The sequence below is a fragment of the Psammomys obesus genome, unplaced genomic scaffold (genome assembly GCF_907164565.1).
Source record: "Psammomys obesus unplaced genomic scaffold, mPsaObe1.curated_primary_1811, whole genome shotgun sequence".
Classification (NCBI taxonomy): Eukaryota; Metazoa; Chordata; class Mammalia; order Rodentia; family Muridae; genus Psammomys; species Psammomys obesus.
Window position 1 is genome coordinate 12,328,870 of NW_026585691.1, and position 9,648 is coordinate 12,338,517.

Sequence of the window (9,648 nt, forward strand, 5' to 3'; positions counted from 1 at the left end):
CAAAAATTTCAGTTTTGTTTTCCTCCCAACCAAGTAGGTAAAAATAGTATGCTTTTGTGACATTCTTCCCCCATTCTCCTTTATACCTGAGGACCTTGATGCTCTGGGGGTCTTGAGGTAAGGGAGAGCCGTGAAAACCACTCCTCCCCTCATAAGAAAGTCAGAGGGGTGCTTCCTATAATCTGAGAACATCCCAGAAGCCTGAGGCCATTGCATACAACGGTCCTAGCCAAAGACTTTTAGGTGGTGAATACAAACAGCATGATGAGAGCCGGGTGCTGAGCAAGCTCTTCAGTCTGATTTTTAAGCAGAACTTGGATCTTTTCCTTCCAACTGCAGCCTGCTGAGGACCCAGCTGAATAATGGCCACAAAGAAGGATCCAGCACAATCAGGCCTTTGATTTCTGCATTCTCCCTTTCAAGGACCAAGTTACTTATTTGAATGCTGGAAAACAAACAAACAAACAAACCAACAAACCAACCAAAGAACAAATTTCCTTTTTTTCTGAAGTTTTTGAGTTTAATAGTAATGCAAGTATTTCAGTTAAGAAGACTCTTAAGAGTCTATTTGTTTGTTTCCATAAAAACTGTTACAGAGTACTCCTGATACTAGCAGTTATTTCAAACCAAATAGCTCTTTCTCAATGATGGCTAGCATAGTATTATTATCCTGGTATACTGTAGTCTTAATAATCAGCTGAGATATATATGCCATTTGTTATTGCATCAGATAGATACTTAACTTTGGAACCTGTACTATTTCAGATCAGCTGACTTACAGAGCAGGAAGGAACCATTGAGCATGAATCAATCTATGTTCTTAGTCTTATTATACAAGGTCATACTGGGAAAACATAGATATGTAAATGTTGTAATCCTAACGTAATGAATTTAACCAATATATATTGAGCACTTGAAATAGACTCTTGTATAAAGATGACATAGGTCACTGCTGGTCTCATGTCTAGTAAAGAGAAACAAACAAAGTAGCAAAACCAAAAACAAAATAACTATATAGTAGATAAGGTTCATGAGCAAGGTGATGTTCTTATTCAAGTATAAATGAGCAAACAATCCTAGAGGTTTGTCACCTGTCTCCTCTGTATGTGCAGAGTTCAAATGAAGTCCAGGCAAAGTGTGGTGGTTTGAATAAAAATGGTTGCCCATGGGAAGTGGCACTATTAAGATATGGGACCTTGTTGGAGTGGGTGTGTTACTAGGAGGTGGGCTTTGAGGTTTCCAAAGTTCAAACCAGCTTAGTGGCTCCCTTTCTTTGTGCTGCGTGTCGATCCAGTTGTAGAACCCTCAGCTACCTCTCCAGTATCGTGTCTGCCTGCATGCTGCCATGCTTCCCACTGTGATAATAATGGGCAAAATCTCTGAACTGTAAGTCATCCCCAGTTAAATGTTTTCCTTTATAAGAGCTGCCTTGGGCTGGGCCTGGTGGCACATGCCTTTAATCCCAGTACTTAAGAGGCAGAGGCAGTTGGATCTCTGTGAATTTGAGGCTGGCCTGGACTACAAAGCAAGTATAGAACAGCTGTGTAACAGGGCTTGTTACACAGATAAACCCTGTCTCAAAAAACCAAAAACAACAACAACAAAACTTGAAAAAAATCAGATATTTTGTTAGTATTAAAAAATGCCTTTACATATAAGAATTAAATATTTTAGTGGTATATTGAATTTACAAGAGAGTAGTGGCATTGACATAGATGATCATGAAAAGACACATAAGAGCTGTACGACACACATTTGAGTCTGTCGCTGTGGCCCACGTGTCTTTTAGCACACAAGTAGATCAACTGGCATGTGGAAAGATGACTTCTGAATTGACAGTGAAGATGGAGATATCTGTGTGGTCTGGTGGCACACACCTCTAATGCCAGCACTCAGGGTGTGGAGGTAGTACGATCAGAAGTTCAAGGCCAGCCTGGACTACCTCAAAAAGCAAACAAACAGCAGGAAAATAGGTAGAGACAATCAGAAGTTATGCCAATTTAGTATAGAAAAGGCACGACATTATTATTAATAAGCGATTGCTGGACTGACTGTATTACATATTTTATTATAGAAGATGTCAAATATAAAAGTAAACAATATATGGAAATTAGCATCATGAATCTGTTGTCCAGCTTCTGTCATCATAATCCCATGACTTCTTGATATTCATTCCGAGCCACTTATATCTCCTAATGAATTAACTACCCATAAAAGCCACAGATTTCATTTAATTTCATCCATAAATATATCAGTGCATTTGTCTAAAAGATAAAAATAATTTTTTTTCTAATGAAACTGTCTGATTTTAAAGAAAACTTTCAAGAATAATACTGTTTTAGTATGCCAAATATCCAGAGTTTAAGTTTCCTAATTTTCCCTGTAAGTATTTTTACAGTTGGTCTGCTTGGACCAGGATTTAAACAAGGCTGTTCACTGCGTTTGACTACAGGTGATAGGGGGGCATTTCTAAAAATACAAATAAAGAAAAATGAGGGCAATTGAAATCACGCAACCTTCCATGCATCTGATAGCAACAACGAGAGGTAGCTAGGATGTGCTTTCTTTTTCTAAGTCAATATTTTGTGTGAATATTTGTAACCCTGTTGCTGTAAATATATACTCATGTATCTGTCCTGCCAATACAACCCACAACTGAATTTATAAAGGGAAAAAATCTTTCTGAAGTTATTGGTCTTTTACACAGTATCTGGAAATTCATTTGCCTAAATAAATTAATGAGGTGGTAGAGGGTTGCCTACTTACGACAGGTTTCTAAATGTTGAAACTATGCTGGCTGTCCCAGCTCAGAGGATCATGACACTCTCAGAATGGTTCCCCGTTCAGCATTTTCATGAAAAACAAGTATTCTTGTCCAGGAGATATTTACAAGAGGCCCAAGAATTGAGAGTCTGAGCTGTTAAGGCACTCAGGGCTGCAGAGTGATGGGAATGGATCTGCTGATGTGAGAGGAAATGACCCGGGGCGTTCGTACTTGAGATGGCTAATGGTCCGGTGCAAAGGAGAAGTAAATGTGGAATCTGGCAGTGTACCATCAGAGAGATGTAATAACCAAACTGAGTGCAACAAATAGCGTGACTAATGCGGCCACAAAAGAGGAAATGAAAAAAGAATATGAGCAAATAAACTAGCTCAGATGGTGAAACGTCATAGGCCACCTACACACGGAAAGTTCCAGGGCTGAATCCGAGAGTGGGTGGCTGGAGAAGGTGGTTGCTCAGAAAACTTTTCTGGGTCACTTATCTTGTACTGTGGTTGAATGAGATTAAGCTAATGGCTTGGCTCAGAGGCTGTGGTAGGAAGATGTGGGACGCTGTGGACACTTCCTCCAGAACCACGAGGAAGAAGGGTTTCCCAGAATGAGTCTAGGTAGAGAGAAGGCAAACAAACTATTAGGTACTTTCCATTTTCTGATTTTTGAAACACTATTTAGCACACACAACAGTACAATATTAAAACATATCAATCACAACTGAGTGAAATAATCTGCACTGATTCCTATTACAAGGTGTTGAGGCCTGGTCCTTTTGGCATAAGTATAGCCATTTTTGTTTCAGGCCCGCCAGCCACATCATCTCAACTTGTTGCTGACGTAGAAGAATCTCTGCACAGGGTGAGGTTGACCAAAAACTATGTTTATGTTCAGCATATTCTGTGGCCCTGTTGTTCCTAGAAATTCCCCAGCCATAAGCAGAGCTGGCTCTAACCATAAACTTCACTTGGGACCAATCAGATTAGAGGTCAGCTAGAACTGCTTGTCTAGTTAGCTAAAAAATGACTTGAGTCAGAGCTGACCACCCTGTACCACCACCATGAGCTAATTGTGGTTTCTGCCTTCATAACCTGACTCTAGTAAACACGTCGATGTCACAGTTAGGCTCCCGAGTCCTTCTGCAGCCCTGATGGCAATCAGCTTGGGAAAGGCGCCCAATAAACCATCAGTGTCTCACTGAGATTGGTGCTCAAGTGATTTGTGTGGCTATTCTTGTACTATAGCAAAGGTGTGCCTTTTTCTCTGTATTTACGTGCGTGCACAATTATGCATAGAGATTTATCACAAAGCCTATTTCCCATTGTACTTCTGGTTGGTCCCTGGTTGGGATTTTATTTCTTTTGCTGGGTAGTTTAGAAAACCTTGAATTTTTAACATGGGTATGCACTAGCTTTGTTACAAGAAAGTAAGGCAGTGTGGTCTACTCAATACTTTTATATACCACAGTGTTTCATAGTGTTACATTTCAGACAGCTGTAAACTATTCTCTTCTGAGATGTGAGGACACTTTGTGATCAGATCAGTAGAAGGGAAATTAAAACTCAGTGGATCGGTGCTTTGGTCTTTTCTGAGATGCAGAGACTATGGTAAACAGTGTTCGAAACTATTTCCAAAGAATGTTGTTTTTACGTATTTCTTTCTTTTTTTTTTTTTTTTGGTGACATTCTTGGTGGAAGGAGTGAGGCAGGACTCATGGACTTACCTTAGGGCCTGGTGTATAATAGAGAGGCTGATACGTGCTTGTGGAATGGAATCTTACCGTCTTACAAACCTCATAGCAGCAAAGAGGATGTGACACCTTTTTGTTAAACCATTTATCCATGTTAAATGGCCAAACTGCTCAGCTCCCCATCAGCCCTGCCTTGTCTTTTCCCTTTCCCTGGATGAAGCTGCTAAGCGGTTACTGGCATGCTTGAAGTAGGTAAAGCTTCTCAAATGCCCTCAGGTTAAAGCCTGCAGCTGCCTCTGTGGTACCAGGAACCAGAGTTAGAGAATGGTTCCAGGTCACTGCTGCAGATACAGGGCTCAGGGTGAGTGAGAAATAAAGGGCACAGACTGAACTAAAGGTGATTCTTGGTGGTCAACTTGACTACACTCAGAATTAACTAGAACCCAGGGGGCTGGGTATACCTGTGAGGCATTTTTTCCTTGTCTTTTCCAACAGAAAAATATTTAAAATTTACCACTTGTTTTTTTTCCAAGTTTTTATTGGTTCTTTGTGAATTTCACATCTTGCACCCCAATTCCACTCATCCCCCCTCCCCTTGTACCCACCTTCCATCCTTGAACCCCCCTCTCCCGCCCCTCCCCATAAACAGAGGAAAAAAAACCTGGTTGTGGAAGCTGTAGTGTGTTACAATGTGTCCCATAGTATACACTTCTGTCCACACTTCTTTGCTTGCAAATGTTCATTGCAATGAATCATTGGTCTGGTATGAGGCCTCTGGCTTCTGCTACTCTATCAATATGGGATCCTCATTGCAATTCCTCTCAGATATTCTATGGTTGCCCTGTGTCATAGAGATCCTGTAGTTTTGGATCTGTAGGACCGGTGCCTTCATGTGCTCTAGCAGTTCATCAATTGGAGTAGATGTTGGAGTGGGCCAGTTCAAAGCACTGGATCTAGGCCTGAGAGAAATCTGCTAGTGCTGGCTTGTCCTGCTCTCATGCCCTCAGGCCTGGCTCATTCGTAACCCCTCCCTCCCCCAAGTCCTGCAATCAGGGCAGCTCTACCCTGCTGCCCAGGCACCGCTGTAGGTAGCTGGGGGCGGAGTCAGCACTCCTGCTTTCATGCCCCCCAGGGCCATCTCTGCCCAGGAAAGGACACGCCCCTCAGACATCTACAGGTACACAGGTGGCAGCCCAGCCCAGACGCACCAACCTGGCCTTTGGTGGCAACAGACCCCTGCGACTGCAGGTCTACGAACCCAGATATGGCTCCCGGTGGCAACACAGGCCAGGATCCCACCATGGTCTCAGGTGGCACCGCCGGCTACTCACATCAGGCTCTTCCTCACTGACCTCAAGACTCCAGTTCTGCGTCTCTTTACTGTGCATCCTTCTGTTTCTCTTTCTCTTCCATTTCTTCACCGCTTACTTGCTCTCTTAGTGGCTCCTGCGGTCTCTGACTGTCTGGGGTTGTTTCAGGAGTGCTGTGCTCTACTCGTACATTATGGCACTGGGCAGGGGTCATCTTGGGCATCGTCTGTTTCCCCAACCCAGGCCTGCCTGGCACTGGACTGATGTTCATCTCAGACTAGCTCCCCGTCCGGGCTCCGTGGTGCTTGTCTGGTGGTCCTCTCGGGCTTGCTCCTCGCCTGGCTGCCTGAGTGACCCCATTCGAAGGCTGTCTGTCTTGGGCTAACTCCTGCCCAGATAGGGTTCTTTCTAGTCTCCATCTTACTCCCTACCCTGCGAGCCGGTCTGGGCCTGCGTGGCACACGACTGGTGGTTGTTTCAGGCTAGCTCCCTGGCTGAGGTCCCTGGCACTGGACTGGTGGGTCGTCTGAGGCTCACTTTGCAGGAAACGTTAGGCTACTGATCGGGAAGATGCTCACAGCTCAGAACACTGTGTAGACACAGCCTTTCTCCTCTCTGCCACCTACTGACGCACAGGAGACACAGCAGCCACACCCGCAGCAACACCAGCCAGGGGCAGGGGGATTTTTCTAATTTAAATCATTTGAAGTGAGAAGACTCACTTCTCTCTCTCTGTCTCTCCCTCTCCCCTTCTCTCTTCCTCCCTCCTTTTCTCTCCTGCCGACAGGGTTTCCCTGTGTAGCCCTGGCTGTCCTGGAACTCACTCTATAGACCAGGCTAGCCTTAAATTCAGAGGTCCACTTGTCTCTGCCTCCTGAGCGTCCTATCAAAGGCGTACATTACCACCACCTGCCTGGGAAGGCTCACTTTTAATCCAGTTCTTTTGAAGTGGGAAGGGCCACCTTTAATCTGGGCTGTACCTTCTGCTGGCAGCCTGTAATAAAGGGCACGTGTGTGAATGTAAACATGTTTTTGTTTTGATCCCAGGTGTACGATATGGGACTGATATAGATGGTCCTCAGCAGCAAACTGTTTGCCTCGTGGGGGCTCTGAGAGGGGACTCTTTGCCAGCTGCAGATAGTTTAATTCTGAGGACTTGTTGGAGAGAGAGTAAATGCCAGAGCCTGGAGAGTGACGGGGCTGCCCTGAGAAATAAGAAGGCTGCTGGTCTCCATTTTTACTGCTCCTGATCAGGTTGGATGAGAAGAAGTTGGAGAGATCCTGAAACAAAGATTGGACTTGCCCCAAGGAACCCAATGACCCTAGCCAGCAGGAAGTGGCTAAGAAAAATTATGTCCCCTCCCCTCCACTAACCTTTTCTTTCTCCTACCTGGTATCAGGGTGTTGGAAGGAGCGGGGTGGAGAAGGGAGAAAGAGACGTAAGAAACCCAAATGAAATAGTAAAAAAAGGAGCCCTACAGACATGGAAGAAGGAAGCTTGCTCTCTTTGCCTGCTTGCCCTCACTCTCAGTGGTAAGTCCATCCCTTCACTGGCATTAGAGCCTATTTAAGTGGGATTCTGGCATATATTGAAAACCATCAAAAACATCCAGCCTTGTGGACCAAACAACTACTGGATTTTTGGACTTAACCATTGGTAGACAGCTATTGTTGGACTAGCTGGACCATGGTTTGTAAGCCATTCTAATAAATTTCTATGTATCTGTCTTATCTGTCTGTCTTTCTATCCATCTTCTATTTAAGTTTATTCTATAAGTTCTGTTTCTTTAGAGAACCCTGACTAATACACTGGGTTTCTTGCTGTAGAGTCTAGCCTTGGAGGATCTGGTAAAACACAATTATGTGTTGCTTAATGACAAGATAGAATGTGTCACAGGGTCATCATCATCGAAGATGCCTCTACAAACCAAGGAGGCTGTGTTGTTTCTGTGTTACACAATCTTATGGGACCACCATCTTCTGGAATCTTCTTTTGACCAAGGGGTTTTCAGTGCCACAAATGACTACTGAGGGCAGTGTTCTCTTGTGGATCTGCACAAGACATTGGCCCAGCAAAGTTCATTCAGCTTCTAAGTTCAGGCCATTCTTGATTTCTCAGATACTGTGTTGACCAGGATGGCACAGAGGAAGCTATTACAGACCATTAGGACTGTTTGTCAGATGCAAGAGAATGCTTGCATTCTCAATGGTCAGGTTTGTGCAAAACTGGAAGAGCAGCTGCTACACCGAAGCTGTCTTTCCTCATTTAATTTCCCCATTTGAGGTCAAGCAGGGGCAAGGTAGACATAGATACACACGCAACTCATTTATGTCCAGGAGGATTGCTGTTACCGAGCTTAGAGTGTGGTAAGACTAACAGAGTACCCCAGATAAGAGTTTTAGAGAGCCATCAAAATGACTCAGCGGGTAAAAGAACTTAAGGCCACCAAGGCTGATGACCTGAGTTTAATTTCTGGGATTCACATGGAGAGAGCTGGCTCCACATGAGTTTTCATCACACACACACACACAAATGAATGAATGAACAAATGTAAGAGCAGGAAGAAAACATTGTTCTCTGGTCAGGATAGAGTGGATCACCATATTGGGACCTAAAAGAAAGAATCAGAGTTGAAACAGAAGGGAAACTCTTAAGAACTAGGAGTGACGCCAGTGTAGAAGAATTTCTGATGTGTTAGGCCGATGTCTGCAATGGCTCTTTGCACAGTTCTTCTAACCTTCCAGATTATGCCTGGCCTAATCAAAGGACATGGAATAGAGTAACCAGGATGCATAGAAATAACCATGAGTCTTGAAATGTTCACAAAACTCATGGTAGAGCTTAGCTGCTTACCGCTTTTCCTCTCTTCCCCTGTCCCTCTTCCTCACCCCTTTCTTCTCCATTTTTGATAAAGGGTCTGGATATGTATGTAGCCCAGGCTAACCTCAAGCTCATGATTTTCCTGCTCCAGCCTCTCAAGTGCTAGGACTACAGATGTACCAGCATGCCTTGCAGATCTTCATCTGCTTCTCTTCTATTTCAGTTTTTTGGAGAACATATTTTATTTATTCCTTGATAATTTCATACGTAAAGAATATGTCTTGATAATATACAGCCTCAACTCCCGCAGGAACCTCCAACTCCGCTTTCCCACTTCTACCAGGACCCTCCCTCTCCCCGTCTCTTCTCTTACCCACTCTTTTCGTGAATAACCCACCGAATCTAATCGATGCTCCTTGTTGGGATGTGGAATGATCGTGTTGACTGGCTGTGCGCAACGGCAGTGTGTTCATGAGTTCAATGGCCATGCCCCAAAGAGAACAGCTCACTTGTTTCTTTTATTTCGGAGTGAGATGAATGGGTCTACAGGATGGACTTCTCAGTTGAAGTTCAAATCTATGGATCCCGAAGGGGTCTAAGTTTCTAATGCTTGAATTCCATAGGAGAAATACCCTTTAAGTCAGACTCAGGAAGTGACTCAAAGGGCAAGTCTCCCCGAGGCCAGCCATTCCACACACAGCAGGAGGAAGCAACTTTAATCTAATTGGATGTACCCTATTTGGCAATGAACCAAACTAGGGACTGGAGGGCCAATGTCCAGGCAACAGGGCATCCCCAGTGGACCAAAGTAGCAGGCAGTTCCTTCTTGCTTCTCTCCATGTTTGGCTAACCTGGAGGTGGTTTCCCTAATTTCCCTTCAAAGACAAATGATTCTATACAGACTGCTGAGACCTTGACAAGAGGCCTGTCTGGAGATGTCCTCCTCAGTGGCTGCCAGTGGCAGATTAAGGAGCCTCTCAGCTGTGGTCTGAGCTTGTCCTTGTTGCCTGTGGATTTAATCCATTTACCTGACTTCTGGAAGGAAGTGAAGAAT

General features: G+C 44.2%; 1 non-coding gene across 1 annotated transcript; it reads right to left on the bottom strand.

Moving 5' to 3' along the window:
* Nucleotides 1-6,319: 6,319 nt before the first annotated feature.
* LOC129670346 (small nucleolar RNA SNORA17) lies at nt 6,320-6,453 on the bottom strand. The gene has a single exon (XR_008719178.1). It is a non-coding gene; the product is annotated as a small nucleolar RNA SNORA17 (small nucleolar RNA).
* Nucleotides 6,454-9,648: the final 3,195 nt, after the last annotated feature.